The sequence below is a fragment of the Saccopteryx bilineata genome, chromosome 3 (genome assembly GCF_036850765.1).
Source record: "Saccopteryx bilineata isolate mSacBil1 chromosome 3, mSacBil1_pri_phased_curated, whole genome shotgun sequence".
Lineage (NCBI taxonomy): Eukaryota > Metazoa > Chordata > Mammalia > Chiroptera > Emballonuridae > Saccopteryx > Saccopteryx bilineata.
In genome coordinates this window covers 257,946,631-257,974,029 of record NC_089492.1, presented here as the reverse complement: position 1 = coordinate 257,974,029, position 27,399 = coordinate 257,946,631, and the positions used below count along the sequence as shown (strand labels likewise).

The 27,399-nt window shown below is 47.3% G+C and overlaps 1 protein-coding gene across 4 annotated transcripts in view; it reads right to left on the bottom strand.

The window, feature by feature from the left end:
- ERI3 (ERI1 exoribonuclease family member 3) overlaps positions 1 to 27,399 on the bottom strand; it is a 131,521-nt gene that overhangs the window by 32,267 nt on the left and 71,855 nt on the right. The gene's annotated exons all lie outside the window — the stretch shown is intronic.

Sequence of the window (27,399 nt, the reverse complement as noted above, 5' to 3'; positions counted from 1 at the left end):
CACAGCCTGCTATTACATGCAAACGCTGATCGCCCTGTGAAATTACATTGCTGGGCCCACGAAATGGAATCGTGTATAATCAGCCTCCTCCATGCACTGTCAGTCCCATCACAAACACCGCGCCCGGCGGCTTACGGGGGCTTAGCAGCTGCGACAAGTGTATTGGGTTTAATAGATGAAGTAGCCCTCATCGGCAGCAGCATCAGTTCCTTCAAAGAGGAAAGAAGAGGCCCGGACAGCTGCTGGGGTGTCTCTGCCCACCCATTCACTATCTACCAGGGCCCTGAGTCCACACAGGTGGACACAGAGTGGGCAGGGCAGGGTTGGAGCTAAAACCCAGCTCAGTCTGCAGACAGAAGCACAGAACTTCCAGAAAACCTAGAAACAACACTAGTATATCCAACCTAGCCAGCCTCTCCACAAGTTGGGGAGGAACAGGTCTTTACTCAGACCTCTGGGTGACAGTCACCCTCTAGGCCTAAGGCTGAGAGGTCATTTCCCAAGATCAGGAACCAAATGCCATTCCCATAAACACCCAACAGACAAAGCTGTAAACATGATACTCTGATGGAGAAAGCCTGACAGATGTAACCTTTTTATCTAACTGGCCACTACTCCTATAGCTGGTGAACCAAGTATCGAGGCCACAGGTAAACATGAGGATGGCATGCCCAGGAGCCCATTTCTGGGTTCAGTCTAACATACCCCTTACAGCAAGTTGTATTTTCCAATGATGGTTATAACATTATCTCCCATCTCACATGCTCTTCTTACAATGTGACTCTGATATATGTCACCCCCCTTTGAAATACAGCGAGCACTTTTTTTTTTAACTATTTCAACCAACACAGTAATGTAGAAGTAACACTATGTAACTTCAAGAAGTGCTATATAATTTCAGAAACCCTAAGGCTGCTTCCTCCTCATTCACTAAAAAACACTTACCCTAGAGCCCTTCACCACCCTGAAGCAGTCAGCCTGCTCTTTGGCAACCATGCTGTCAGGAAGCCCAAACAAGCCCATGCAGAGAGACCACATAGAGAAGACTAGGTAGAGAGATGCCCAGTCAGCCCCAAGCTGCTCCCATCTTGTACTGTGCCAGCTCCAGTCACTAACTACAAATGTGTGAGAGAACCTGAGCCAGATACTAAACTGAGCCCTTACTGAATTCCTGACTTACAAAAACCATCAGCTAATAAAATAGTTATTGTTTTAAGTCATGAAGTTTTGGAGTAATTAGTTATGCAGCAATACCAACTGGAAAACCGATATAAACTCCATAGAATCGATGTGAGGATTACATGAGTTATTTCATGAAGTACTGAAAACAATGTTTTTTGAAAGTTATTTAAGTATTAGATTATGATTTTTAAAGTCTTCCATTCACTCCACATCCCCATCCAGAGCTGATGCCTGTTCTGTTCTGTTAACAGCCAAACTTCTCAAGGTTATTTCCATTCATCTCCACTTACCTCTCCCATCACTCCTTAATCCCTGCAGACTGGTTTCTAGCTTTAACATGCCACTTAACTCCTGCTAAAGTTAAGTCTTCACTGGCCCTGGCCGGTTGGCTCAGTGGTAGAGCTTCGGCCTGGAGTGCAGGAGTCCCGGTTTCAATCCCCGGCCAGGGCACACAGGAGAAGCGCCCATCTGCTTCTCCACCCCTCCCCCTCTCCTTCCTCTCTGTCTCTCTCTTCCCCTCCCGCAGCCAAGGCTCCATTGGAGCAGAGTTGGCCCGGGCACTGGGGATGGCTCCATGGCCTCTGCCTCAGGCGCTGGAATGGCTCTGGATGCAGCAGAGCATCACCCCCTGGTGGGCATGCCGGGTGGGTCCCGGTCAGGCACATGCAGGAGTCTGTCTGACTGCCTCCCCGTTTCCAACTTCAGAAAAATACACACACAAAAAAGTTAAGTCTTCACCATGCTGCCCACATCAATGGGCAGTTTCAGGTTCTTGCTGCCTTCACCATTCAGCAGCCTGCTTCATCTTTAAAATCCTTCTCTTTTGGTTTTTTCAACATCCTACTCTGAGTTCTCTTTTTCTTTTTTTTTCTTTTTTTTTTTTTTTGTATTTTTCCGAAGCTTTAAACGGGGAGGCAGTCAGACAGACTCCTGTATGCGCCCGACCGGGATCCACCCGGCATGCCCACCAGGGGGCGATGCTCTGCCCATCCGGGGGTTCGCTCTGTTGCAACCAGAGCCACTCTAGTGCCTGAGGCAGAGGCCACAGAGCCATCCTCAGCACCCAGGCCAACTTTGCTCCAATGGAGCCCTGGCTGCACGAGGGGAAGAGAGAGACAGAGAGAGGAAGGAGAGGGGGAGGGGTGGAGAAGCAAATGGGCACTTCTCCTGTGTGCCCTGGCCGGGAATTGAACCCAGGACTCCTGCACGCCAGGCCGACGCTCTACCACTGAGCCAACCGGCCAGGGCCTACTCTGAGTTTTCCTATGTCTCTGACGTTTTCCTGTCAATCTCCTACAAAGTCTCTTCCACACCTGGTCATCCTATGTGTGTGCTCATGTACTCTCTCTTCCTGTTTTTGTCTACACTCTACCCCTCTTTGTGGGTGATCTCTTCAACTTCCTTGTCTTCAGCCTCTCCAACCTCTTAAGCGATATTTCTTACCTCTACTTGAGTGTCAAACATATACACTGCTCACAAAAATTAGGGGATATTTTATAGCTTCATATTCATTTTGAAAAACCTCTAATTTTTGTGAGCAGTATGTATTCTGTTGCCTTCCTAGCATTTCCACCTGTATTTTACCGAGACACTTCATTCTCAGTATGTTTAAAAACCCATTTCAACATCTCCTCTCCAAATAGCTTCTTATCCAGGGTTTCCAAATCCCAGTGAAAGCTGCTACCACCTACCTGGTCTATCAGAAAAGTGGGGGTCAGCGCTGCTTCCTTCTTTTCCCTTACCACCCACTAAGTCCTGGGATTGCTGTTTCATGCCTCTAAGACTTGACTCAAGAAATTTCTTCAGCCTATCTAGAATGTCCTCTGACTTCTCCTTCATGTTGTCCTAATGAACACATATTCCTCTTTCAACACTTAACTCAAAAGAACTTTCCTTTACTCTTTCCTAACTCACCCTTTCTTTAAACCCACCCATACTCTAAATCAGCTGCAACATTAGATGTGCTTATAAATCTGTTACCCCATGATGCTGGGAGATTCTTAGGGCAGGGGTTGTACCTGCTGTCTTCTTGAATGATCTCCATTGAGAGAAGGGAAAAAAGACATCTTGGCTATAATTTTACCAAGCAGGAAGGCGTGGTTTTCAGAGTTGCTACTGCTGTCAATCCTACCCAGTCTTCAGGAACCACTGTTGTTTTTGCCCAGCAGAGCAGCAATCCCCTGGCAGCTGTCCTTAGAATGGGGGGGTTCAGTTGCCTGTGTCAGCAAAGGAGACTGTTCCTGTCCCCTTCTCCTTTTCTGAACTCTTTGGCCTTATGGGTAGCACCCATTCTGCAGGCCCAGCAAAGGCCTAGGCAGCACAGTGACAGCAGCAAAAGGATGGACACTCATATCAGGTGACACAAACCTACCTCTCTACTTCTAGCTGGTATTTCTGTGTGCTCACAGTGTTCCCCGACGACCAACATACTTCAGGGGCCTCAGAGCTGTGCTGCCTCTGTCCATCAACAGAACTTGAGTGGGATAATTACCGTCTCTGTGTACTTAACCTTCCTGCTCACTGCCTGCAAAAGGACAGCTGCCTGTAGCGCACTGGACCACCACCACAGCCAAGGCAGGAGCTACACCACATGTCCAGGCTCTACAGCATTTGGAGAACAGCTGCCAGCTCAGTTTGATCCCAGGAGGGTCCTGAGTCTATTTTCAGGTGGAGTAATCTCCTTGTGTTCCCAGAGCTTCATTACTGAGTCAGAGGGGACCTTGGGATACTGAGATTTCTGGGATGAGAACCAGATAAGGAGCTCCTCAGCCCCTACAGAAGAGGCTGGTCTATCTGGGGAGCCTCATGTACCGTAACAGGGTCAAAGGCAGCAGGTCAATCTGAGCCAATTGCCCAAGGTGAGAGTTACATTGTGAGTTTTCTTTGTTTTCATTACAATTTCCTTTCCCATTGCTTCTTTTTAGTCAGCCCTTTCCTCCCCGGGGTGCTGGGGATTGAATGAAACACCACCCCTGGCTCCAATAAGTGTATTTCAATTACATCTGTCACTGCATAACGATATAATGATATATCATGTGATATTAAATCCATGGTAATCATATCAGGGATTTTTTTTAATCGTGCACTAATTGCATTATTACATCTCTATAATTAACAACAGGAGGTATGGAAATCCAGTTAAAGCAGAAGGCTCAATGTATTCACCCCACCCACCCCTGCCCTCGCTCCCCCAGATCAGGCCTGATTAGGAGATGGGACTGCAGGGCCAAAGCCCCACCACCCCATGCCTCAGCCATGGGCAAAGCTTTCAGCATCCAGGGCTGGCAGAAACAGGCCAGAGTGAAAGCAGGGTTCTGTTTGTCTGTGGCTGCTCAGAGAAGAGCTTAGGTAGAAGCCATACAGAGAGGCCCAAGACAAGTCTCAGCTGGGCCTTCCAGACCTCCTCCCATTGCAGCACCAAATCTTCTCTATGGGGGGGGGGGTGTTACCTTTTCTTCAAACCAGCAAGACCCTCAAAGGTGCTTACAGGACACATGGCAAGTTCCTGTCTCATGGCCTCCTGGACAAAAATTCCTCCCACTACTGCTACACATACTCCCTCCCTTTGACCTAGCCCTTTGTGGTAGCAGCTCTCAACATCACCAGGTCCAGCAGCTGTGATGTCTCTGGCTCTTGTTCCAATCATCCCTAAACAGCACAAACCCAATTATTCCTGGGGCCATTCCTCCCCAATTCTCTGAAGTCTAGTCGTTCATATTGTGTGACAAGTGAGTTTTTCTCCCCGAAATGGTTCAAGTTCTTATGTTCTCCCACTCAGGCCTATATGGAGAAAGGACGGGCTCAGGACTGCAGCTTGAACTATGTCAAATGACCCTGTCTCTCCCATCCCCTTCCTGATTCGGAGCTGTTGGCTAATACCCTGAGTGGTATCAGAACCAGTCTAAAGCAAAATTCTGTTTCAAGTCCAAAGCTTTGAACTTGGCATGTAACTAGTCCTCAGTGAGGGGCAGACATTTTGCTAAGTTTGACTCTCAGAAGTTGGACAGGCCTGAAGATAAAAGAGAAAAATCATGTCCTTTTTCCTAATAAAAAGGAGACACTAATAGCAGTCAGCACTTAGGCAAAGCACTTAAAAGTTTCTAAAGTGCTTTCCAAATTAAAATATAATCCTTTATTGAGCATATGACACCACCACCACCACGCACCCCTCAAGCACAAAGGCATGTTCATACTTGTATGTAAAACAAATGCACCTCCCTTTCTTTCCCCCTGAAAAAATAAAAAAGGTGTTTAAAATCTTCAACCCAGAACCCCCTACCTCTTCGCTGGTTTGCTCAGATCCCACACACTTATTGAGCAACTACTATGTGCCAGGCTCTGTGTTGGAGACACACAGATCGAGTAAACTAAGCCACTGCCTTCAGGGAGCTTCCAAACTAGAAGGAGAGACATGTAAACATGTATGTAAACTTACACCCAGTGAGGGGCTAAGGCTCTGCAAGAGAGAAACTCTAACCAAGCCTGGAAGAAAATCACTGAGAAGGACCACGATGGCCTTCAGTGGGACATCCAAGGTGAGCTGCCTGAGCAGATGAATATGTAGACCAAGAACTCAGTTCAGTGGCCTGAGCTGACACAGAAAGCCCTAAGAAAGTATACAGGTAGGGCATGAAACTCTAGGTGTAGATAAAATCATGCAGGAAGAGAATATAAGCTTTTAGGGTCAGATGAGGCCCTTTTCTTCTCTGATGTTTGGAGGGAAAAAGGAAGGCTAAGAAATGGAAAAGCTGAACACTACAGCCCCACAGAGCCTCCTCTTCAGGCACGCCCAGCATCCTTGCCCCTGTACCTCCCTTTGTCACCTCTACCTCCACTCTACCCAGATGTGATATGATGGAAGAGTATGGACTTTGGAATCACACTGACTCATTCACGACCTTTACTGAGAACGTGTTATATGTCAGGCTATATACATTCACTGAAGGTTTGCCAGAGACCCTGGTGACTCAAATGAATCACATGTAGACCTTGTTCTCTAAGAACCCACTGTCCTTTGAGAGAAACAGACATGGACACCAATAAGCGCCCAATCACTGCAATAGAGAGTGACTAGAGAGAACTGTGGAGCGATGTAAAGAAGGAAAGTGCTCAAGCTCAGAGGCATCTGGAGCTCAGAATGGGGTGGACTGCCTCTTAGTCCTCTGCTCACTGCACAAGCAGTGGTCAGCTGGCTGGGAAAGGATTCTCCACGCAGACTGCAGATTGAGCTGGCGGCAGGAGTATTTGAGGAGGACCCTGAGCCAAGGCTGGGAAAGGGCTGGGGACTAAGAAGCAGTGAACCTAAACCAGGATTTCTGATTGCAAACAAAGGTTGTAAGGCTGTGACCAACGCCACAGAAGGAAGAAGGAAAGGCTCACTGTATTGTCCTAGGTTGATGGAAGGGGCACCTTTAGAACAGCAACAGGATTTGAATAGAAATGGCAACTCTAGTCCCCAGGCCTGTTTCCTCACTGGAAAGTGAGGAACTTAATTACTTGATTTCTTTTTTTAATTGAATTTATTGGTTAACAAAAGCATAAAGGTTTCAGGTGCCCAATTCAACTGCTTCTAGATTTCTTACATCCCTTCTTTTATTTATTTATTCATTTTTTAGAGAGGAGAGGGAGAGACAGAGAGAGAGAGGAGAGACAGAGAGAGAGAAGGGGGGAGGAGCTGGAAGCATCAACTCCCATATGTGCCTTGACCAGGCAAGCCCAGGGTTTCGAACCGGCGACCTCAGCATTTCTAGGTCGACGCTTTATCCACTGCGCCACCACAGGTTAGGCCTTACATCCCTTCTTGATGTGAAATTCATCAGATCTGAGGTTCTTCAACTTCCCACAAGAGTCAGGCTTATTTCTGTCCTCATATTTCTGCTTATGCTATTTTCCCACCTTGAACACTATGGTTTCTCTACCCTCTCCAAATCCTACCTGTCTAGTAGGTCACCACCTTCAGGAAGCCCTTCTTGATTTCTCTTCCTCCTTCTTCCATGTCCCATCCTGACCTCCACAGTTCCTATTACAGTTCTCCCAAAAGCACTTGGCTTATTGCATGTTACATATGGTCTGGCACTCTTACGTGACTGGTCTATGGACTGCCTTATCACTCCCTGCCCCCTGACATGGATGTCAGGGGCAGGGGGGAAGCTCTACTCTCATAGGCTCTAGAAGCAGGCAGAAGCCTAGGTCCCTGTTCCCTCTGCCCATAGCCCTTTGAGAACTCAACAGGCCTCCACTTGAAAAGGGTGCTGAAAGCAATGATGTCTCCAAGTGCGATGGGAGATATTTGTGTCTGCTTTACCCTTGGCTTTTTGCTCCGGTTCAGGTAGGAGCGGGGTGGGCTGGCTGGCAGATCTGAGAGCGCGGCACGCCCCAGCGGGCAGGGCGCACAGCGCGGAGGAAGGAGCGAGTCAGTCTGGAGTGCTCCCCATTTATCAAGCTCACGCAGGCCGCCAGCCGAGCGAGTCTTTCTATCATTACACCTCTCAAAATCCGATTCATACCACTAATCCTGCCTTCATTCTCCCAGATTAATAACATCTCTTTCAACCTTCACAGTGTGATAAATAGACAAAGAGAGAACAAAAGGAGAGACAGAAGAGAGAGAAAGAGCTGGAGCAAGTCCCCATAATAGAGAGAGCCGGGAAAGAGGAGAGGGAAAAAAGGAGAGCAAGAGCAGGCAGCAGCCAGAGACTACGGCTACCTTAGAGAGCCACTGAGGAGAGCAGGCGCTGCGCCCTGCTATGAGCTCCGCTCTGTCCCCAAGAGAAAGAAAGGCTCATTAACAGTTTCTTCCTGCCTGCACTTTTGTTCAAATTCTTTTCTTCCCTTCCAATCCTGCTTTAGGTCAAATTCCAGTGAAAATGAGTCTTCTGGCTTCCCGGTCTCCTCCCAGCCTCCCTGCCAGGCCCTGGCAACAGAGCTGGATCTAAGCACAAGGCAGGGCTAGGAATGGGTTTAGCAAGGGTAGAGCAAGCTGGCCTAAAGCTTCGTGAGAGCCATTCCCTTACCCTGAACCTCTGTTCCATTCCTTGCTCTTGAGGCAGAATGGAAGAAGAAACAGCTGAGGGAGTGTTTGGGGTCCATTCCCTATGTTCTGTCCTGTACATCTTTCCAACCTAAGGCTCCAGCTGGTCCAATCCAAGGCCTATAGACCCCAGGAGCCCAGGTAGATGGTGAAAGTAGGTACCCCTCAGGTTTGCTAAAACAGAGAGGTGGCCCATATCTCTCAACTACAATGAAGAAGTATGCCAGAGAAAATAAACCCCACTGGCCCCGGCCTCAGTTCTAGCACAAATTATCTGCAATACTTCTTGATCTCTCTGCCCAGATGCTTGTCCACACTGTCTCTATAATACACTCCCATCCTCCTCACAGACATCTGAGCTCTTCCAGGAGAATTCAGGTACTCCCTCTTCTGGGCTCTGGAGGCAACACCATTTACATTACCCTTTAGTGACTGTCTCACTCCACTGGAAATCTGTCTTCTGAGTTCTCTACTCCTAAGTCCAAGCTGCTCACGGCACTTCCATTCTTTCCTGACTTTGCCCAAACTAGCTCTAGCAGAAGACTAAGAAGCAGAACCCTCCCTCTGGATTGCAAATACTCCTAGGCAGCTGGCAAGCCTAGCTCAGAGGCAGAGGCAGAGGCAGAGGCAGAGGCAGAGGCAGAGGCAGAGGCAGAAGCACTCTCCACTGGGAAGCTGAGTTGGTCCTTGCATCCACTTCCTTCACAATCCATCAGAGTGGGTGAGGAAGGAAGGGGTTGCTGCACCCAGCTTCCCACTACTATTCTATCCCTCAACATACCCTCAGAAGGGAGCGGGGTGGGGGTGATGGCACATGTGCAGAAGGAAGGCCTGCTTTGCCCAATCTAGCCTAGGAGAAGGAGCTTTCCAAGAAAGTCAAGGCTTCTCCAAGGACAGTCTGGTAATGGATAAGAAAAACCTGAAGCAGACTCTTAGTAGAAAGCAGGTGACCTGGTGGTCTGTTTAGAGGCAAGTCCCATTTAGGGAATGTCTTGTGAACACTTGCCAGATTCTCTCTTCCAGAAAGCCTTCCTCTTCCCCCTGCCTCAAAACACAGTCCTCCTTTTGGATCAAAATGACTGCTGCCTACTCCCACTATTCACTCCTGGGGATTCTATCACTTCAGTCCCAGCTCTCAGGTTAGCCTAGCTACATCTCTACTTGGGGGAACGACTCACAGTTCAGAGAAAAGGAGGCTTCACAGGGCCAATTAAAAGAGCAAAGTGGGTAGAAGATCATCCTTGGGATCATATCCCTTTCACAAAAGATCCGGAAATTCCATTAACCTTCCCTCAGCCCCATATCAGAAGGACTCTCCACCCTTTCACTTGCTTCACCAGGCTCCAGGAACAGACACCTGCAAATAGGGAGGGTGGAAGAATAAGAGTGACTGATGTTTGTCCATGGGTCGTACCGGCTCAAGGAGGTGGGGCGCTATAGAGGGAAGGCCAGAGGGAAGGCTAGCCTCAGTGAAAAAGAATGGTCTTCCCTACAACCAACACGGCCCACTGGTGCCCTGGCCTCCAGTACAGACTAGGTCCAACTGACAGTTCAGGCCCACACTGCCTCTGAGTCTAAGGCCATGGCAGAGTTCCAAAAGCATGGGTCCCAGGCCCTTTCTTCCATGAGAGCCAGCACTGCCGACAGACCAGACAGCCTCAGCCAGTCAGCCCTGCAGCCCTCTAGACACAGGTAGACCAGCAGGCCCAGACACCCTAAACTTAGTCTAACTAGCTTCTACATGCTCAACTCTCTAGCAACTTCCTGGACAGCTTTCCCAGGGGCTCAGAAAGATGCTCCAGCCCCTATATCCCTACCCCTGACAGGAGAACAATCCCAGGTTTTGAGAGGAGAGGTCATGGCAGCCCCTCTATTTTCTGCCTCTACTGCCAATCCTTACCTAATACACATATCAGTGCTTCCTCTCAAAATGCACCTCCACCACGTCACCCAACTCTGAGGGATACACCCCTTCCCCTCAAGGGGTTGGCGGTTGGCCCCTTCATTGAGCAAGACAACCTACCTCCAGTAAGGGAGCTGTCTGGGGACAGAAAGAAATCAGCCAGACACAACAGGGTCTCTGGCAGCTCAAGAAACCAGACCCAAGTGATGTTTTTCACCCAACTAGACTTTGAAAGCTCACTCCCTGAGTACCTGGTTCTAGAGACCACTCCTCCAGGCAGCCAGCGGCACAGAGCAGGGAAGAAGTTGGGTCCTAATGTGTAAAAAGCTCCAGCAAAGCAAAATCATTTACTCTTCAGTGCAACTGCTCAGCAGAGCTAATAAATCTTGCATGAGCAGGGCCGATTCTAATTTCCTAATATGAAAAGGCATTTGGATTGAGAGAGGGGGGAGATAAAAGTGATTGAATCTCCAATAGTCCAGGTTACTGACAAGAAACATCCTGCTCAGCCCTGAGAGAAGGATGGCAGCGCCCACCGCCCACACACACCCATCCGTTCTGCCCCCCTCTTGGTGCGATACATCTCAGTCTTTTCTATTGACAGGACGTGGCTTTAAACACAGTTACACAAGTTATCATTTCTGCCTTCTGATCAATCTGAATTTTCAGGACAATTACCCTCTTAATCAATGATTGCTATCAGCAGCCCTGCGCCTGGACGGATTTCTCAGCAAGGTAATCATGCCGCCAGGCTGGACGGCGCGTGCATAGGCAATGAAGCTCCGGGTGGGGTTTCCTCCCTCTGTCCCCAGTCCCCCATATCCCAGAGCTGCTGCCAGTACCGAGGACAAGGACGGCAAAGTGTGAAGGCCACTTCAAGGAGTGATGGGAGTAGAAGGAAGGGGAGGGGGCCCAGCCACCCCACCAGCCTTCCAGACCACCTGACTATGGAACAAACCTATTAGAGCCCTAGATTTACTGCCTACCACCCTGATGCATCTCCACATGTACTGCCATCATTCCTACCTCCTAATTAACCTAATAAAGCCCCATTCTAATTATGGGCTCAAACTATTAGGGTGAGTAAGTACAAAGAAAAGAGAAATATTGGTTTTACTAATCTATCAGAGCTATTGGTTCTAGAAATTCCTTTACTCCTACAGGCCTGGTCCGCACAGGCTACTTCTAGAATGGCAGGGGTAGCATCTGCTCCTCCTCGAGGTGCCCACTGTCTGGAGCTGTCACAAAGCTGGCCTGTGAAAGCCTCTTGATTGGAGGCCACCCAGTCCAACCCTTCCTCCAGAGTTCTCCCACAGGTTCAGCCATCTTAGTGTAAAATAATCCAGGCCCCTCAGGAGAAGAGGGAAGGAGAGGGAGGTAGAGTTAGTTTCTGCCTCAGTGTTCCGTTAGAGGCTATATCTGTCATCATGGGGGCAACTCAGGAAAATCTCTCAGATCAGTTGTTGCTGGGCAAGGACTTACACCAGAGAGGTCAACAGTGGAATGAAAAGGCATGGTCTGGGATACTGATGAATGAACTTAGGCTTCAGCACGGTAGCAGATATGTACATGCAGTTACACCCAGGGCAGAGTGAGTTATGGAATTAAAACAGGTCCCTACAATTTGCTATTACATCCCGAGGGGTAAAAGAATTAGAATGCAGGTATTCATTCACTGACATTTACTGAGTGCTAACCATGGGGTAAGCGGTGGGGATAGAGCAATAAACAATATAGTGAACCCCACTCTCAGGGTAAGAAGCTCACACTACTAAGAAAGACAGACAAGTATAAAAAAAGAAAAGCAAAAACAAGAATGTGAACTTGTGTATGTATGGTCATAGCAGCATCCCTCATAACATCCAAAAAATGGAAAAAATCCAAATGCCCATCAACTGATGAATGGATAAATAAAATATGGTATATCCATACAGTGAAATATTCAACAATAAAAAGAAATGAAGTACTGATCCATGGTACAGCATGGATGAATCTCAAAAATTATGCTAAGTGAAAGAAGCCAATCACAAAAGGCCATATATAAGAAATTCCCAGAATTATAAGAATAGACAAATTTATAGAAACAGAAATTAGGTTAGTGGTTGCTTAGGGCTAGGGTATTTGGGAGAAATAGAAAGTGACTGCTAAGGCTCTTCTTTTAGTGGGGACAAAAATGTTGTAAACCTGGATGGTGATGATGGTTGTATTACTCTGTGAATATACTAACAAACACTGAATTGTACATTTTATTATTTTTTTTATTTTTTATTTTTTACAAAGACAGAGCGAGAGTCAGAGAGAGGGATAGATAGAGACAGACAGGAACTGAGAGATGAGAAGCATCAATCATCAGTTTTTCGTTGCAACATCTTAGTTGTTCATTGATTGCTTTCTCATATGTGCCTTGACTATGGGCCTTCAGTAGACCGAGTAACCCCTTGCTCGAGCCAGCGACTTTGGGTCCAAGCTGGTGAGTTTTTTGCTCAAACCAGATGAGCCCACGCTCAAGCTGGCGACCTCGAGGTCTCGAACCTGGGTCCTCCAAATCTCAGTCCGATGCTCTATCCACTGCGCCACCGCCTGGTCAGGCTGAATTGTACATTTTAAACAGGTGAACCGAGTGGTATGTGAATTATATCTCAATAAAACTTTTTAAGTATACTACAGTAGAAGGGCCTATGGCAGGCTCACCAGCAGTGAACAAGGCCAGGGAAAGCTCTGGCACAGTGCTTAGGCATCCAATATAGGTATCTGAATAAGGAGGAAATTAACAATGGAAACTGGAAATCTTCAGAGTATGTACAGGAGTTAGGTTGAAGGATAAGCAGTTCAGTAGGCAGGATCATACAAGCTATCTTGGTATAGCTGCAAAGGTACGCTGTAGATCTCAAAGTATGGGCTAGAGAGCTTGTACTTCATTTAGCATATATAGACTTTTCATCTAGGGAAGTTAGATGATCAGTATAGGATAGCTTGGAGTTCAATGGTTTGAGCATGGGAACTATGTCAGAGTTGAAAGGGCATGGTGTTTAGAGTTAGATACCTAGGGTTTAAATCTTTTAATCTTTCTCTCAATAAACTCAAATGACTAGTGAGGGTTGAAACTTTGTCTATTTCTTTCACTTTTTTTTTATCTTGTGCTTGGCAGAATGCCTGAACCAGTGGGTGCTCAACAGCTATTTACTACATGAGAATGAATGACTATGCTACATTCGGTCCCCTCTGACAAACATTTATTCAACACCTACTATGATACCAGAACTCTGGTTACATGGTTGAGCTCTTCAAGGGTGGGACCCTTGTCTGATCTCTGATCTCTGCCTCAGTACAATGCACAGGTTCTGTTTGGCACAGGGCAGGTGCTCAAATCATATTAATTCCCTTCCCTCTCATGGTCAAGGTTTCCTTGAGACCCAGTGGATTCTTGAATAGGCGTGGCCTTGAACCAATCACTGCAGCTGACAAGAAAAGGGAAGCTGAAACTGTAGGGGTGGAAGGTTCAGGAGCAGGGCATGGTGCTCACAGTATTTGTGCCAAAGCAGCCATGGAGCTCTAGGAGGCCAGTAGGCCACCTGAGTCATCAAAGCTGGTAAAGAACTAAGTGGCAATAAGAGACCATTCCCAGGAACCACTCTCAGAACCCTCTGCAGATTGCCGTGCACATAAGGAGGCAGACCTACGCATGGGTAGAGTGGAATCCAGTGCAGGACATGCAGCTGGATTAGGAGGAAAGATCTGGGCCTTATTTTCTGATCATCATCCTGACCCTGGAGATCGACCATTTCCACTTCTCCCCCCTGTTCAGGAGAGCCCTTCAGCTCATGGCTGACCACAGTATGAAGGAGGCTCCTTCAATTCCTATAGGTCCTCCCCTCCCCTCTCCTCCCTTTTCTTCCTGCAGAGCCTCCCTCGAGCCATAAAAATAAAATAAAACACAAACACCCACAGTCCAGGAGGAGGGCGTCAGACAGATAATGGGCATTTTATATCTTTTTATGACACTCCCCATAGGCAGCTCAGCAATCACAGCGCAATAAAGGCAGGCATGCAGCTTGCATAGTTAAACAACTGCCGGGTAATTAGGCACAGCAAACACACCTCTGGGAAGGCCTCATGGCTGCTCTGGGATCTGCCTACAGCCTGCCTTCCTGCTCGCAGCCAAGTAGGTGTCAAGCCCAGGCCTAGCACCATAAGACCTGGTCATGGTGCTGAGGACAGATCACTGGCTACTGCCATATGTACACTTGGGCTCATGCCTGTGCACCCTCACAAGCACACCTGCCCATACCCACACATAAGCACTTTCTGAGCAGCTAGCCTGGACCTCATCTCCCCAAGCGGGCCATTCCTCTTTTCCAAGTAGGGCAGCCTACAGTCTCTCAAGAACCTCACCTTAAGGCCCTTGATGAAGTCACAGGGCTGGCTGCAGCAAGAGCTAGCTCATCTGGGAAGTTCTGTGGTTACTGAGTTGCACAGGTAGGGGTCACAGACATGCTTACATAGACTGTCCCTTATAACTTCTAACTCAGTACAGAGCTGAATTTGAAATAAATTATTTAAAAATATAATTACCCAAACCATACGCACATTGTTATCACCCCACTTACTACCATCTCTACTGTATTTCTCCCCATCTGCCTTGACCCACCCAGCCTCCCTGCTAGACCAGGAGTTCTGTACAGGTGGAAAGCAGACCTGATTCATCTGAGTCTAAATGCTCTAACACACAGGCCTTCAGTTAGTGACTGGAGGCTGGATGTTAATTTAGTTGTCCTGGCCCAGGCATAGCACAAGTCATTTGCTACCTGAGGTTTAGGTTCAGGCTGATCTAAGCCCAACCAACAGAGAAGTTCTTATCAGCACTGAAGGAACTTCACTGCGAGTTCACACAATGCCCATTCCTTCTCTAGTGACCAAGCTAGTCAAATTTGGAAATTTCAAGGAACTGGTGTTAATTAATGGGACAAAACAGACAAAATCCTGCTATAATCCCACCTGAAGAATGCAAAAGACAAAGGTCCCTTTTCTAGGAACCACCCAGATCAGCCCTGAGGAGTAAAGCCAGAGAAAATTAAGGCACCCAACCCTAAACTACTCTTCCCCCAAGAGAGCTGATAGCAGATCAGCTGAGCTCACAGACACTGCAGTGGGCATTCCCATTTGAAGATTGAACATACATCCAGCTACCTTTCCTGGTCTACCTAGCCATCACTCTGAATCCGCCAAGAAAACCGACCAAGGGGATTAAAGGCCAAGGAAGGACTTGGGCTGCAATCTACCTTAAGAAGCCCCCCTCGACCCCTCAAAGGAGCAGGGAGACAACAAGCTTCTCAAGGAGAAGCCCAAAGCCTAATGGCATTCAGCTCTAGTTCAGGCCAATTCAAACTGTGACAGGCACCTGTTGTCCAAATGCCTCCCCAACACCTGAGCCCCCAGCTCTCCTGACCTGATGCCAGGCAATGCCTTGCCTTCCTCAGACCCTCAACTTTTACCAGTGCATGAGCAGAATAGTCCCAAAGTAATAGATCAAAATAGGTCAGGGTAAAAGAGGACCTTCTCTCACCTTCCTTGCATTTGTCTCATTTTTTGCTGGGAGCAAAAAGAGAAAACCTACATTACCATGAATGATCAAAAAATAGCAAAGGTAGAAATCTTTGTCAGATAAGGAAACTGAGGCCTCAGAAAGGGCAAGCAGCACAACACCAGAGCCCAAGTCTTGATCTTCTAGCTTCAAGTTCAGTCTGGAGTTCTTTGTACTGAACCACATTGTCCTCTAGAACAGTAGTCCTCAACCTTTTTTGGGTCACGGACCAATTTAATGTCAGAAAATATTTTCACAGACCGGCCGTTAGGGTGGGACGGATAAATGTATCATGTGACCAAGACAAGCGTCAAGAGTGAGTCTTAGACGGATGTGACAGAGGAAATCTGGTCATTTTTAAAAAATAAAACATTGTTCAGACTTAAACATAAATAAAACGGAAATAATGTAAGTTATTTATTCTTTCTCTGCAGACCGGTACCAAATGGCCCACAGACTGGTACTGGTCCACGGCCCCGGGGTTGGGGACCACTGCTCTAGAGACAAGGGCCTTATCTGCTCACTTCCAGGTCACCTTAGCTAAACCACAGATCCCATCCCTATAGCCTCACCCATATTCCCATTGTGGACAATATGCACACACCCTAGTAGTATACACAGACACAAACATTCCTAGAGAGATACACTTCTATAACACATATAGGCACACATGTACAAAGAGGCACATCCTCTTACACAGACAGAGAGATCTCCATAAAACAAGTGTCACTCCCCAGAGACCTGGGAGGTCAAGTCCTATCCCTCTCTAGTCACTGACTTTCAGCAATCATACAACTAGTAATGCCTGGTATATGTTTGCCCTGGGCCCCACTTATACCAGGCCAGACCAGAGGAGCTACCTTCAGGTGGTATCTACTAGGGAACAAATGACAATAAGGAAGTCACAGAGAGAAACTGCATTTACATTGAGGTCATGTGGCCTTGGGCAAGCTTCTTAATCTCTCCATTTTAGCACCCATTAAATAAAGACAACAGCCCCTTCCTTGCTGAGCAGCTGTGAGGATTACATCCAAAAATGTGTGTAAAGCACCCAGCACAGAGGCTGGCACCAACTGGGGCTCAATATGTTCATGCTCTATTCTTAATACCCATGGACACGGTCAAATCTGCCTTTCCAAGTAGTCTGCAGAGCAATGTGGAAGATAGCAAGAAGGGCTGTGCCTTTTGCCTTCAAGGAAGTCTCCTTGCCCTTCTCTCTATGTAACATTCCTCCCAGTTCCCAGGGTCCAAAGTAGCAGCAGCAGCAGCAACAACAAAAATAACAAAAAGAAAAAACCAAAGCAAAACAAAAAATATGGGAGGTTTGTAAGGTTTCCCTTACCTCTTTCAGACTTAATACTGAGCACTGATAAGTCCGGTTCTCCCTGCTGCCTCACCTCTCTCTCAAAGTGCCCTCAGCTCTGCCGCAGCATCTATGCCTCTACTTATGCCTCTACTAGCCTGCTGAGGTCCCTCTGCTTGCCTAGCTCTTTTGATTCAGACAAGAAGCAGATCTAGTCCTTTTCCCTTGAATGACTCATGGCTGTGCACAGGAACAAATCAGGCCATACACAATAACCAAGAGGCATGCACCCTGGGCTACTGTGGGCCCTAGCGCCTGGCCTGAGGGTTAGAATATAGGCTCTCTTTAGACAGGATGCCAATCCAGGTCCCAAAAAGTTTTAAATTCAGGCCCCAAACAGACCGAGAGCTCCCTTCTCTCCCCCGTTCCAGCACGAGCTCAGAATTCATTTCCTCAAGGACACAAGAGAAAGACAGAGGAGGCATACAGTGGAACCAAGATGAAGGAGTTGTATCACCTGACAGTGCACAGAATCTGAGCAGCAGCCCGAGAGAGGCAGGCAGACCACAAGGTGGGCCTTATTGGTAAGCCCTGCCATTGAGGGCACTGCAAGCAACTCCAGGGTAGCGGCAATTTGCAGCAGCACCTGCAGGGAATCTCATGAAGGTAGTAAGAATCGCCTGACCAGGCGGTGGCTCAGTGGACAGAGCATCATCCTGGGATATAGAGGACCCAGGTTTGAAACCCCAAGGTCACTGGCTTGAGTGCAAGCTCACCAGCTTGAGTGTGGGGTTGCTGGCTTAAGCGTGGGATCACAAATATGATCACATAGTTGTTGGTTTGAAGCCCCGAAGTTCACTAGCTTGAGCAAGGGGTCACTGGCTCGGCTGGAGCCCCCCGGTCAGGGCACATATGAGAAAGCAATCAATGAACAACTAAGATGCCACAACAAAGAATTGATGCTTCTCATCTCTCTTCCTTCCTGTCTGTCCCTACTCATCCTTTGTCCCTCTCTCTGTCTCTCTCACTTAAATAAAAAAAATGTTTTAAAAGGTAGAAAAAATCCCATCTACCTTTACCTAACTCCCTCCCGTGCTCCTTCTCCCTTGTGGCCAAACTTACCTAGGACATAGAACAAGGCAGGACAGCTCAGCTCCCTGGCTGAGGCTATGCCAGGCCTCCACCCACACACAAAGCACCAGCACTTGAAGAGCTTTACAGACTTTATCTAATTGATTCCTCATACATTTCGCTGTAAGGATACTGAGGTCTTCTGGCCTAGCAGTCTAAGGCTGCCCACAGCCAATACACTAGAAGGCACAGTGGCCTCCTTCTCTCCCTGCTATCCCAGGCCCATCGACTCTTTCTTCCCTCACATGGACATAAACATAGCAGTTTTCTGGAGCTACTGCCCCAGTCTTAGAAGGCAGCTTAGGCTGGCTCGACTCTAGGTGCTGGGCAATGATTTCTTACTGTGCTCACCTGCTCTGTTTCTCTTCTGTTAAGAGGCATACACAGAGCTGGCCCACAACAGTAATCTAACAAACCTGAAAACCAGTTTGTAGTTCTTCAGTCCAGCAAGCTGGTTCACCCTCCAGGCCTTTGTTCCCATCTCCCCCTGTCTGGAATGCCCTTTCCACCCTGGATTCTGAAATGTGCTCTCTTTCAAGGTTTAACTCAAGTGTTTCCTTAATGAAAACTTCGTTGACTTTCTTCCCAGGTGAAAATGACTCCTTCCTGTGCACTGGAGGCAACAGAGCAAATAAGTTCAGAGCATGGTCTCTGAAGTCTGCTGCCTAAATGCACGTGCCTACTTTATCACTCACTGTTGAACCCTGTTCCTCATCTGTAAGATGGATAATAATTGTACTTAAAGAGTCGTTTGAGGACTGAGTTAATTTATAAAAAGCATTTAGAACAGCACATGTTTATCATTATCTCTAATTTACAAATGAGAAAACCAAGGTTCTGAGAAGAAAAGTAATTCGTCCAAGGTCATAACACAGGTGACAGAGCCAGCAATTGTCTGAAGGTGAATGTGACTGTACAGCACTGGATAGACAGGAACGCTGATGGCAGCTGGAATCAAGGACAATGAGCTAATCGACTCTGTCCCTCAGTGTAAGCTGAGGGTCAGTTAGTCCAAGGATGTGCTTCAGCTCCTACTCCCTGGTGCTCCCCTGAATTCTGCCAGGGAGCCTTGTTTTCCTAGCTCCTGTCCACAAAGGCTTGTATGTCTACCTTGAGTCTTGTCTCCTTCACCCCTGCAGCCTACATGAGATGACCAGGTTACAGGGATAAAAAAGACAGTGCAAGGACAACGGGGGACAGAGGTATAACGTGCTATCATTTCAGTCTCAGACAACTCTAGGACTGGGCACTGTTTTTCCTGTTTTACAGAGGAAGACCGTGGGGCTGAAAGGAGTGAAGTGACCTTCTTAACCCCTTAGCCAGTAGCCAGTAAGTACACAGTTAGGATTCTAAATCAAGCCTACTGGACTCCAGAGACTAAGTTCTGTGTGTCAGCTATTAGTCATCTTTTATTGGTTCAGAGAAGTTAGGGAACTTGCTCCAGATCACACAGCTAGTTGGTAGTGGTATTAGAAGTCTGAGCCATGCTTATCTGGCTCCAAAGCTCTATCTTTTGTTCCAGTGCTTTCCAGTCTGTGAGCCACATCCCCAGGGGCCAGTGTATACACCAAGCACCATCTGAAGTCTGAGAAGGATAAGTTGCACATACAGCCATACTATTTGTCCACACTACGGACACATAAATAGTATTGTAATTAATAAAATATAATTATGTGGGAAGGCCCACAACCTTCCACTTAAAAGCCAACCAAATTCACTGTGGCTTTTTTCATTATGTACTTTATCACCATACACCCAAAATATAAGTTCCACCGAGTGCTCAAGGGGGAAGGGAATGTCTGTGAAGTTTTCACACATTACTAGGAGCTCCATGTACTCTGCCTGCCTACCTCCCTGAGAGTTCTCCAAAACCATACTTAGGTACCTTTCTTAAGGTACTTTACTGGCCCCTGGTTATAAAGTCATAATAGAGAAGTATCTTTTGTGTGAAATAACTGTCCAAAAGTCATTAGTAGTAACCAGAGGCCCAATCTCTTCCAAGACTCGAGTCCCATGAATGTTAAGAAACAATGCTGTTTCCAACAAATAAGTCTCAAGTCCTGAGCTATGAAAAGAAGGAATCTGGGTCTTTCCTACCCTGGCCTCCAAATCCATGCCTGCTTACCTGCCTAAGATACATGGTCTGAAGAACAGAACACACCTACCTGGGTTCAAATCTTTGCTTTACCTATTCTTGGCTATGTGCTCTTAGGCAAGTTACTTAACTTCTAAGTCTATTTGTCTGGGAAATTTTGGCAAGGGAATAGCTATCTGGTCTTTGGAGCATATTATTCACTGTAGGTTCAATGAAAGCTTATTGATCCCCAGTGTGTGCCAGGCCTCATGCTGAGCACTATAAATACAGAGATGGGTGTTATGTAGACCTCAAGTCGCTCAGTCTTGTGGGAAACATAAAGGTGTAAGCAGATAATCACAGGAGCATGTGAAACATTCATTACAAAGTACTGAAGTCATACAAAAGAGGGGATTAACTATGTCTACCAGAAGTAAGGGAACATCAGTGAAAGCTTCACAGAAGAGGGTTTTGAAGGATGAACAGGAGTTTTTCCAACATATTAAAAGGAAAAAGGCAATGTAAGCCAAGGGAACAGAATAAGCAAAAGAAAGTGAAGCCATTATGTACATTTGAAAATCAGCAAGAAGTCTGACATGGCTGGAATGTTAGAGAGACAGGAGCTATGAAGTAGGCTACAATGAGCTAGATCATCCAGGGCCTTGGGTTTCTTGCTCAAGAAAAATGATGGCCCACAGCTTTCCATACCTACTTTCTTGGCTCTGGTGTTCTTCCTGTCAAAATGAGCACACTGCAATGGCACCCTTTCCCAGGCCTTTGATTTAAGAGTTCCTGTCCTGGCCCTGACAGTAAGGCATTTCTGTCCCACAGATTATAACTCACTCTGGGCTATTATTCAGCTCCCCAGCCCTGGCCCTGCTGCAGTTAGTCCAAACATAATATCCTTCATGCATATATTATCTGTCTCCCTATTATCTGGAATCATTTCGGAATTAAATTTCAGTCCTGCAATATTGGCTTCAGGAGCGGCGCGCTTTATGGGCTAGTCAAAGGTTAGAATACCAATCAAAATAACAGTGCCGATGCAGCGAGACATTTTAATATTCCAAAACCCGGTAATTGTAAAAGGACATAATATTTTTTCCCTGATTACCCCAAAGGCAACACATGTTAACAAGGCGAGGGAAGGAGTAAAAAAAATTTCAGAGTTCAGACAGCTGTAAGACATATTTAAAGGAAAAGCCCAGGCAGGGCACTGCACCATGGGGCAGGAAGAAGAGAAGAAAGGAGACATTCTCTCCAGCTCCAACTGCCCCTGGCTCCCAATCCAGCACTACTCCCTCTATTACCACTGGACTACATCCCAAGAGCTCCCCGCCAACCCAAGGGCAGATGTTGCAAAGGGTGGGATAAAAAGAGGAAGAGCTCAGGATGTGGAGCTTTGAGGCTTGGGTTCTAGTTTCGCTCTACAGTTCAGGAGCCTCCAGCCCCCTTCCCTCCAGCATCAAATCCAACAGCAAGCACTGGGCCGCCCTCTCACTCGCCCTCTCCTTGTCACATTCCTGCTCCCACCATTCCCTCATTTATACCTGATGCCTATGCCTTGTCCTCTGTACATGTATTTCTTCCTAGACAGTTAGAGGCCCTTATCTCCCTGGCCTCAGAACTACCAGGAGAGCAGCCTATAATTGCCTACTGCCTACAGACAACACTGTACTTCAGATGATGTCAGACACCTGGACCACAGCCCCAGTCGGGCTCCTACCACTGAGTGGTCTCCTCCCTCCAAAATAAAACAAACACCTTGCCAGGGCCCTAAGTCTCCTGTCTCTCTTGAATTTCACTTTGTTTCATTCTTGTTTTTTTCCAAATTAGCTTCTGAAGAGCCCCAGTTGAGGGGCTCCACAGCGGGCACCATGCAGCTGCCATTCTATAGAGTCCCAGCCTCTGTCAGCCTGCCTATCACTCACGCAGCTTTATCTTCACAACAGCAAAAAGTGACCTAACCAACAGAGTTTCAGATCCTTCCACTTCTGATGGCTTCCCAGCTAGTTCAGCTCACTCACTGGAGCCTCCAATCTGCATCACCCCGACCTATGGCCCCCAGCAAAGAACTTCATTAAGGCCAAGAATTTATTCCTCCATAAGCCCTTAATTTATTACTGCGCTGATTGGGACTCTGAATGCTCCAAGGTCAGGAAAAGTCATACTCAATCGTAGACACCAACCCTCCCTTCAGCAGTTTCTCCTGCTGTCCACTCGCAGGAGAGGGGGAGGCAGAAATGGTTCATGGAGGGACCCAACAAGGTCTCTTCCTCTTCCTCTGTCACAGCTCGTCCCAGATCCACCCCCTTCAGAGCATCCAGACATGGTGGCAGGGTATAGACAGCGCAGATGGCAGAAGAAAAGTGGAGAAGCAATCTTCGCACCCTAGTACAGCTGGGTCGGTTAAATTCTAGGTGACCCCCATCCCTACGACTTCTGAGCATAACTAGCTGAGCCCTGTCTGCCAGGACTGACTCAGAATCCCAAGGCTGCATGCTTGCCTCTCCAAAAGCCTATCTAAACCCATCCAGGCATCAGAGGAAAGTCCAGACCATTTGTGAGTGTATACACATGTACTTACATGGCTTAGTCTGAATGTACACGAATTGTGTCTATGTATGTGCAGGCATGTACTTGTACACACATTTATGCCCACGTGTCCGTGCATAAGCAGCGAGTATGTGTGTGTATGTGTCTATGTATATTATGTATGCACGCATATACCCACCTAGTCACATCCTTATGGAGGTCACATCTGACCTATCCATTTCTTGACCTTTTATTTACAACAATAATCTCCCTCCACCCAAACTTAGCTACCTGTTCCTATGTCCATACCTTGGAACCTGCTAACATCTTTTTCTGACCCATCTCTGAAACCACTAGTTCAGATATCCTACTGTCTAAACATAATCTCTTATCCTTTCATCTGGCATGTTCAACTACACCCAATGTAAATCCTTATCTTACTAGGACCCTTGCTGTCTTTTCTTCCCTCAATATCCAGCTTAGATCCCATAGTCTATCTTGGCAACCACTGTCTTGACAATATCTTCAGCCCCTTTGTTCCTTTCATCACACTTCATGGAACAATCTCCACCCTGGATGAATCTAAATGCCTGCCTTCTGCATGCACATAGCCAGGCAGCTGAGCTCTCTAAAATAAAAGTCATGCAACTGAACAGAATAGTTTCATTATAAATTAATGTCATCAGCCTCAACTGAATCCTCAGCACCGCCTAAAACCCTACTATACATCTCAAGTCAGCTCACACTTCTATTTACTAAAACTATAGCAATCTTCTTCCACTTTCTGCCCTCCCCTATTAGTTATCAGCAAATGACTGATCTACTTCATAGAGAAAAAGAAAAGCTATCGGATGGGAACTACTTCAACTTGCCATCATCAAATCCACAAGCCTACCTGCATCTTTGTGCACCCATTTTCTTCTCCTTCCCCTGTCACCATGGAAGAGGGGACCTTCCTCCTGAAGAAAGCCAATTTCAAGAACCTGGCTTTCCATCTCACCTCCTTTCACCTTCTCAGAGACCTCTGTCATTCCTATATTTTCAACCTTTCCTTCTCTAATGCCTGCAAACAAGCATATGTATATTCCATCTTAAAACACAGAGCCTGCCTCAACCCCACACTTGTCCCCCCACAGCTCTTGTCCTTTCCCTCTCCTTTGAAGCCTCTAAGTTCAGTACCCTTCAGTAGCTTCCCCTTACCTTAAGGATAAATATCAAAATCCAAAGCAGGGCCTATGAGCTCCCACCTCCCCCTCCAGCTTTTCATGCTGTTCTCCTTTCTCCCCTATATCCAGTAGGCTTCCGGCAGTCATTCATCCACCAAATAATGATTACTGAGGGGGACAAAACAGTGAACAAAAGAGACAAAAAGTCTCTGTTCTCATGGAACTTACATTCTAGCCGCCAGGCTTCTCCTCACCTCTGGGCCTTGCCACATGCTTAGCTAATTCCTGCTCACCCTTCAGGTCTCAGCTTAGCCACTCTTCCTCAGGGAAACATCCTCTGACCCCACACTAGGTCAAATCCCCTTATGAAACAATCCCATGACTCTTAGCTTTTTAGTATTACAACACAATTAAAACGATTTAGTATCCACCTTTTCTATTCTATCTCCAGGGCCTAGCACAGTACCAGGAACACAGAGGACACTTAAGAATAACTGTTTGTTGATAAAGATGTGTATGTTTATTTATGGGCATGTCTTTATACTTTATGAATTTATTTATGTAAACAAATTTGTGTCTGTATATTTCCCTATATTTCTGCAGGTGACTATGTGAGTACATATGCACACAGGTATATGCATGTATGGATACCTATAAACAATTTTAGGTATGCCTACTTGGGTGTATGCATTCACATGATTATATATGTGTATATTTATGTGCACATGCATGCACACACACGTGTGTGTGTGTGTGTGTGTGTGTTTTCTTCTGGCCCCTCAGTGACTGCTCTGACTTCCTGCAGGGATCTGGAAGCAGGGCCCCAAGTCCTCTCTAAGCTGACAGTTCAATAAGAGTATAAGATCATTCAATGACACTCCAAATGTCAGCAAACATTGGTTTTCTCCACTCTGCTATAGGGGAAGTAGGTGGAGGCGGGAGACGTGGAAACCTGGTTACTGAAAAGTTGCTCTTCCCTGGTGCAACCCACAGCATTTCTGAACAGGAGAGGGCAGCTGAAAGACAGCATTTTGCCTCTTCTCAGAGGAGAGGCTTAGGAAATGGGAATGGTGAATTCAGTCCCAGTTGCTCACTTCCTAAGCAGGTCTAGATGGCCAGGCAGACCAGAACCCTCCCCACTTTTTTCATAAGGCAAAGCTCTGTAGGAGAGTTGAGGAGTGGAGGAGAGAAGAAAAGGGGGGGGGGAGATAAATGAAGATCAAGGACAGAAGAGGACCCTGTAGATAGCCAGAGCATAGGTCACACATGAGGAAAGAAGGCACAGAGTAAGGCTATTGCATACTCCCACAACCTTGGCAATGACCTCTCTAGCTTTGCTTTTATTGTTATCCTTTTTAAAGGAGAAGGAATCTTTGTGCAGCCTGCATTAAGTCATGCAATATGAAAGTCAGACAGATCACTACGCTGGACCTCCAGGGCCCTGCAGCCTCCCTAATTTGAATGGCTGCTGGCAAGGACTGAATCAAAGCCTAGAATGAAGACCTCTCTTCTGCTGGGCCTTCAAGCAAAGCTGGAACATAATCTGGCTGGAGGGCAGAAAGGAAGGAGTTAGACCTGTTTTCCCTAGATCAGCTAGGTAACCCAAGAGACTATCTGGGAATAGAGTCCTCAGTTTCCCCTTGTGCCCACTGCCCCTCTACAAGATCAGCAGAGTCTGGCAGAAAACCAAGCTGAACAGGCTCAGGACAGCCCACCTCCCCCCACCTCCCCGTAGCCCTGAATGGTAATGTTACCACATGGGTTGGCTGCTTTCCTGTTTTTCTGCCAAGAAACCTAGAGGCAGGAAGCTATACATATACCAAAAAGTCTAGTGAACTTCACAGAGCAATTGTTCATGGTCAGCGCCTGCCTCGCCTGGCCAGGCCTTCACATTGCATTTGCCGAGGCCAGCAAGCAGCCTCAGGTGCACTCTGACAGCCAGTACCCCGTCTTCCAGGAGCGCAGGCCTAGCCACACCCGCACATGCAACCTGTCAAGTTTAGCGTGAGACTTGACTGTGGAGCCAGCTGTCAAGGACCAGCCAGCCAGCAGTCACTCACAGGCACATACTCTGTACCTGGCCCTGCTCTGGCCACTGGGGACAAAGAAAGGAGCCAGACTCAGTCTCTGTGTCTGCAAGGAAACACACACACAGACTCAGTTTCAACCCTTTATGATCCAAAGTGTCAAAGATCCTCAAGGCAAGAGACTGACTGCTAAGCTTTGCAGCAAAGGTGATACCTGAGCTGAATCTTCAAGGAGAGGGAATATGCCAGATGAAGATGACTGGGAGGCACCTCAGAGACAGGTAAAGTTGCAGGCCATGGGCCAAAGGTAACTCAGCCAAAGACAGCAGTAAGTAGCTGTTGTCTGGTGCACAGGAGATAGGCAGGAGAGGCAGGCAGGGGTCAAACAACAAACACGCCAGAGTGCAGACGGAAGGGAAAGTACTTCACAAATGTTACAACAAATAATGCTTTCCTAGGACCTATGGAACAAGTCCAAGGTCATCTCGCACTGTTTCTTCACATGGTTACTTGGTTCCAGCCCCCCCAAAAGCATACTGTTGCCCCTGCCTAGAAAGCCTCTCCTCAGAACCATATCTCACCTCCCCTGAAAATGCCCAGTTCAAGACCCAAATCCTTACAGTCCTAGCCTGACTCTCCAACAACCTCTCTTCTCTGAGCCCCCAGGGAGCCATTATGACCCCTTGTGTGTTCTTCCTTCTCTGAGCTTCCTGGGAGTCACTGCTGACTGGTGGCATGGGGCTTCCGAGGCTGCCCCACAGCAGCTGCTCTTACATCAGAAGATTTATGGGGTGGGCCTCTCTAGTGGCTTCCTGGGGCAAGGATTGCACTAGAGCCAGGTTTCTTGGGAATCTATTCCTACCCCTCCTATCTCCTGCTTACCTAGGTAGTATAGCACACACTAGGGAAGGACAGTTTTCCGAATGAGTCATTCTCTGCCAGAGCCCACTTTCCTAGCTACATGGGGTCCCCTCCTAGCCCACTCCCCAGGCTCCTGCTGCTCCATTAGTGCTAGTGTCCTCTCTCATGCTCAAAGAGAATTGGGCTGTAGTTTCCATCTCACATGAGCAAGACTCTGCTGTGGCTAGGTTAAGACCAAAGCCAGCTTGAAGCAACTCTACCTCCCAACCACAGGAAACTACCAGGGCCAGGCAGGAGGGTCAGAGGTCACACTCACGATCACATCAAAGGAAAATACTTTCCCAGAGGCTCAGCTAGCTAGCTCCACATCTCGCCTAGAGGGAATGCAGCTCAACCCAGAGAGTCGGCTCTAAGCAAGACCCTGGAAAATCCCCTTAACTGGCACTTCTCTGAACACTTGGGTAACACCAAGTAGGGAAGTGACATACTCCACTCAGCAGCCTGGCCCTCAGGCAGCTCCCCACACCCAGAAATAGCCACAACCTTCCAGTGTACGTCAGCTAGGGAAGAGAAAGGAGGATAACAAAAAGAAAAGGAGAGACAAGA